Source organism: Arvicola amphibius, chromosome 10 (assembly GCF_903992535.2).
Source record: "Arvicola amphibius chromosome 10, mArvAmp1.2, whole genome shotgun sequence".
NCBI classification, from domain to species: domain Eukaryota; kingdom Metazoa; phylum Chordata; class Mammalia; order Rodentia; family Cricetidae; genus Arvicola; species Arvicola amphibius.
The window spans coordinates 72937961-72943881 of record NC_052056.1 but is presented as its reverse complement, the minus strand read 5'-3'; the positions used below and the strand labels follow the sequence as shown (position 1 = coordinate 72943881).

General features: G+C 43.9%; 1 long non-coding RNA gene across 1 annotated transcript; it reads right to left on the bottom strand.

Moving 5' to 3' along the window:
• Positions 1-369: 369 nt before the first annotated feature.
• LOC119824498 lies at positions 370-5079 on the bottom strand. The gene is made up of 2 exons (XR_005287102.1): positions 4998-5079; positions 370-511 (listed from the first exon to the last, which is right to left on the bottom strand). It is a non-coding gene; the product is annotated as an uncharacterized LOC119824498 (long non-coding RNA).
• Between the last annotated feature and the right edge of the window lie 842 nt (positions 5080-5921).

Genomic DNA, 5921 nt, shown 5'->3' with positions numbered 1-5921 from the left:
ATATCCAGAAGCCCCAATATGTAGTGCAAACATATTTATAACTGTTACATCTCTTTGATGCACTGTTCCCTTTATTACTATGTAGCAGCTTTCTTAATTAAATCTCTTTTAATTTTGGTTTGAAAGCTACTTTATTAGATATAGGAATAGCTACACCATCTTATTTTCAGTTTTTGTTCACGAAATAGATTGTATTCCATCTTTTGACACTCTGTCTCTTTACTGGTACTTTCTTAGAGACAGCAGAAAGTTGTGTCTAATTTTTTTTAATCCAGTTAGCTAGTCTATTTCTCTTTATTGGTGAATTGAGACCATTCACATTTAAGGTTATTACTAATTTTTCAGTGACAAAAGACCATGACCAAGGCAACTTATAAAAGAGTTTACTGGGGCTTCCAGTTTCAGAGGGTGAGCCCATGACCAATACCACGGTGGGGAGCAGGCAGGCATGGTGGCAGGAGCAGGAGCTGAGAGGTGACAATCTTGGTCAATAGGTACACGGCAGAGAAAGCTAATGGAAAGGACATAACTTTTTGAAACGTCAAAGCTTGCCTGCAGTGACACACCTCTTCCAACAAGCCCACATCTCCTAATCCTTCCCAAACAGTTCTCCTAACTGGGAACCAAGAATTCAAACATATGAGCCTATGGGGATCCATTCTCATTCAAACCACCACAGCAAATTCCTATAATTTTATTGGTTTTCTGGTTCATTTACTTATTCTTTGTTCTTTGCTTTCTCACCTCTATAAGGAATTTAATGGTTCACTGTGTTGGAAACAATGGATTCTTCAGTCATTGCTCTTATAAAATTTGATCTTTTCTGTGCTCTAATTATCAAGATTGTCTTTCTTAGTCCTGTAATATAGTACTCCTTTAAATATCTTCTACAAAGTTGGCTTGATGGTCACAAGCTGCCTTAGTCTGTACTTGATTTGAAATATCCTTATTTCTCTGTAAAAATCGAAATGTAGCTTTACTGGATAGACCACTCTTGATTGGCAGTTAGCTGCTTTCGGGGCTGGAAATATAGCCTTCTGTGTTTTCCTGGCTTTGATGGTTTCTGACAAGCAATTCCATTACTCTGATGTTTCTGCTCTTATGAGTTGGCATTTTCCCTTACAGCGTTGAGTATTGTTTCTTGGCTTTGTGTTCTTAACATCTTGAGCATGGTATGTTGCTTTCTCTGGTCTCATCTGCTTAGGGTTCTGATGTCTCTTGTGTTTGAACATCTATTCCTCTACACTTGAGAACTTCTCTGCTGTAGTTTAATGAAATAAGTTTTCTACACACTGGTGTTTATTGCAGCCCCTTCCTCCCACCCGTGTAACTCCATCTGGCCTAAAACTCACTGTGCAGACCAGGATGGCTTCAAGCTCACAGAGACCTGCCTGCTTCTGCCTCTCAAATGCACTGGTATTTCCCACTGTTGTGTCACAGATGCATCCACAAAAACCTACAAAAAGGTGTTTTATGCCAAGCCTGATGAGATTAATCCCTGGGCTGGCATGGTAGAAGGAGAGAATTGACTCCTGCAAATTGTCCTCTGGTTTCCATGTGTGCGCACATACATTCAATAGATGAATACATTAATAAATGAGTTATGTCATGTAGCAGTTTACTCCCAGATAAAACCTTCCAATGGGAGGAAAGCATGTGGAGCTCACTGCAAGACTATCAGGAACTCAACAGGTTGGAGAATGCCTCTTTACAGGCAGCTCAGCTTATCTGACTCCTCTAGCCAGCTTGGTAGAGCTGAGAGTGTTCCCCAGCTGTCCTCAACTGCTTACCTGAGCACAGGGAGTAGAACACCTAGAGACTCTGGAAAGCTTTGGGGACTTCCCGAAGCTATTGAGTTATATCCTCAGCTTTTTTTTTTAAGATTTACTTTTATTTTTAAGTGTGTGTGTGTGAAAGTGTGTGTGTGTGTGTGTGTGTGAGTGTGTGTGTGTAGGTAGGTAGGTATGTGCATGTAAGTTCAAGTGCACAGAGTCTAAAGGAGTCAGAGCTCCTCCATCTGGAATTAAAGAAAATTGTGAGCCAGTTCCTGAGTTTTAACATGCGCTGCCCCAGCCTGGCTCATGAGGTTCTTAAGTGTCCTTAATTAAGGACTTTAAGAATGGACTCAAAAATAGGTCGTGGTGGCCCACACCTTTAATCGCAACACTCTGAAGGCAGAGGCAGGAAATCTGTAAGTTCGAGACCATACTGGTCTACAGAGTGAGCTCCAGGACAGCCAGAGCTACAAAGAGAAACCCTGTCTAGAAAAAAAAAACACCACCAACAAAAATGATAATAATAATGGAGTCAAACAGAAGTTCAAGAACAATTTTATCAGAGTTCAAAAGAAAAGCCCCAGGGAAGACAAACTGTAAAGCTCAGCAGCTACCTGCAGAAGGTGAGCAGGAAAGCCATGCCAATGTGGATGAGCAGCCATGTGGATGAGACAGAGGCTTCAGAGAGAGAAGTCCAAAGTAATATAGAAAATATACTTAAGTTTTGGCCACCATCTTAAAGAGACAGAAAAGAATAAAAATCATCTTTCTGAGTTCTAACTCAGACCCAACAAATACCATGACTGCTTGGTTTGTAGGGACTGAGTGGGCACCAAAACTCAGGGAAGGAAAAAGTATCTTATTAAGGGGGAAATTATCTCTTTAGCATGTCTTAGGTGAGCCCAATTTCCTAGAGGGTGATCTGTAGGCAAGAAGTTTCTAATCTTGGAGCCTCTGGATCCCAAAATACCCGGCAGCTGCTTCCCAAATTACCACAAAGGCTAATATTACTTATAAATTCTCAACCAATAGCTCAGGCTGAAAGACCCGGATAAATTCAGACCCCTCTAGGCAGAAAGAGTAGAGCCAAAAAAATCTAGCAAGGAGAGAAGAACCAAAAATCTAGGTTAGCTGGTTCAGTGACTCTGTTCCAGGACCTAGCTGACCATAAAGTTAGATTATAATCTTGAGAATAATCTTGAGAAACAGGGAGTTACCCCCTTGTGATTATCACTGGTATTTTGGGAATTTTCCAATGACGTCCTCCCTGCCCCCTTTGGGTATTGGGTTATGGTTTCTTCCCTTAAATACCCCTTCTCCCCAGCTACTCGGGGTTGAAACTCTCTACCCCTGCGTGGGAAATGAGTTTCGGCCCCAGTTCACTGGTTCCTGTCCTGTCAATAAACCTTGTGTGATTGCAGCAAGGACGGTCTCTCGTGAGTTCCTGGGGGTCATGTTATCCCCAGACTTGAGTGAGAGTCTCCCCACTCCAGGGGTCTTTCAAGGCCTATTATAAGATAGCTCTTACATTTTAAGTTAACTCATATTCCTTATTTATTTCTGCCACATGGCAGTACCTTTTCTTAGTATGGTGCCTTGCTGTCTTGGCATCTGGCCAGTGGATACTGACTCCACCCTTCTCCTTCCCATCACCCTTAGTTTGGTCCCCCTGCCTATACTTCCTGCCTGATGACTGGCTAATCAGCATTTTATTAAACCAATTTGAGTAACAAAAAAAAATGAGGGGGGTTGAGACAGGGTTTCTCTGTGTAATAGCCCTGGCTGTCTTGAAACTCACTTTGTAGACCAGGTTGGCTTCAAACTCACAGAGATCCGCCAGTCTTTGTCTCCCGAGTGCTGGGATTATAGGCTTGCACCACCACCGCCTGGTGTACAAATTATTTCACAGCCGCTGTTCTTTGGCCAGGCTATTGACCTGGCCGCAAAGGTTAGGTCTCCACCCAGGATAACCATTCCGTTACTTCCTGGCTTCCACTTTTGCTTCCATGAGGACAATCTAAGTTTTGTTCCCTTTGGTAACATACTTTCTCTCTGGCTATTTTAAGACCTTTTCTTCTGTCCTTGACATTTCCCAGAAGGCATCATTGTGTTGCTTTCCTGCAGCCCACATCTTGGGCAGGCCATTGGGAAGTGCTGGCTGTTTCTGCTAATTATGTCTGTAGGAGGGAGTTCCCACACCAAATTACTGATGCCTACTGGCCACCCGTGTAGTTACCAAACACTCCAGTGTACCAGGGACTCCGGATTTCTCAGTCCTGCGGGATGTTTAAAGATAAAGCTGGGACAGTATTGAACAAGCAAGGGCAGCCTACTGCCTTCCTTCACATTACAGCCTTCCCCTCTGGAGCACACACATTCCTTGTGGGAGGCTGAGTAACTAGCAGGCCAGGTACAGCTTTTCACACCATGCCCAAAACTACTCCTGCAGCTCTGGGCTGGACACCCTGACACCCAGACTGACTTACTTGGTCATTATTTCTTTCTCTGGGCAACACTGTCTCTGGAACCTTAATCTCTCCAAGAAGTTCAACTTCTCTTTGAGTCTCCATCCCAGAACAGAAAAAAAAAATCCTGCCGGGCGGTGGTGGCGCACGCCTTTAATCCCAGCACTCGGGAGGCAGAGGCAGGCGGATCTCTGTGAGTTCGAGACCAGCCTGGTCTACAAGAGCTAGTTCCAGGACAGGCTCCAAAGCTACAGAGAAACCCTGTCTCGAAAAACCAAAAAAAAAAAAAATCCTTTACCACAGGACCTCTGGCTGTGGCTAGTTCCTACTACTTAGTCCTGAAACCTTCACATAAAAAATGACTTCATAGGCCGAGCATGATGGTCTTTAATCCCAAGATTCTAGAGGCAGAGTCATGTAGGTCTCTGTGAGTTCGAGGCCAGCCTGGTCTGTATAGTGAGTACCAGAGCAGACAGGGCTATATAGTGAGACCATGTCTAAAAAAAAAAACAAAACAAAACCAACCATAACTTCATAGATGCTACGGGTATTGGTAAAGAAGAAGCATTGCATCTCACTGACCTCTAGGGGGCAGTGTTTCCTGACTTCACAAACTACTGTCTAGCATTTCTTGGAACGTGTGTGTGTGTGTGTGTGTGTGTGTACACATGAGTAAAGGCTTTCCCACAAGTGCACATTTTTCTTTCTCTTCTGCATGTAGATCTGTAGCGTAACCAAACAGTCCTACAGAACGTACATTTATACGTATCTTATTTTGGTCGAGTTTGCCAATTTGTTTATTCGGTTGTTGTAGCGAGGCTTCACTCCAGAGCCCATGCTGGCTTCCCATTTGGGATCCTCCCGTTTCAATCGGTGCTAGAAGAATATGCCCGAATGTGACCTGTAAGACATTGATTTAATTGAACTTTTTCCCTCTCTATGCTAACGTTTTCAAAAGCAAATGCTGTCCTCATAGGATCCTCAAAAACTGGGCAAATAAAGAAACGTCAGGCATCTGGGTTCCACGAAGATTCTAAGTCTAGCCACACACTGGAAACACAGGATAAAAACTCTCTGGGAGAAAACATATACGGGAGGCGAAGGAAGCAACAGTGGAAACAGCCGAAACCTACAGGCAGTGGGATCAGCAAGGGTTCCGGTGCTGAATGGGCGCGGTGACTTACTATAAACCTTGGCTTGACAAAATTACACCCGTGCTGCGTGTCATTGCTTCCTCCGCCTTAAACTTGATTTATAAACTGCGGCCACAGCTTCTTTCCCTAAAACCTGCTGCTCCGCTTCAGCGTCCAGCCTGGAAAGCTTACTACTACGCCCCGTTCCTACTCAACTTCCTGGTGTTCTTGGATCCAGCCTCATCTATGTTAAGCAATTGTTGTTATCCCCATGAAAAAGGCCGAACGCTTGTGGAATTATGAACTCAGATGAGCTCCAACACTAGTTTTTCCAGTTACTAGCCGGGCGTGCTTCCTTGGTCTGACTTAAGAGTTTAAGAAATGCCTGCTGCTTTTGGCTCTAGGTTGTATTTCCAGCACTGGGGGAGGGGAGCTCGCCTGCACGTTCCGTATTTGTGCAGATTCCCACCCAAAGACGCCAGATCCCCTTAGATTATAGAATGCAAAGGGAGGGCTACACTTCATTTTTAGGTTTATGAGTATGTTTT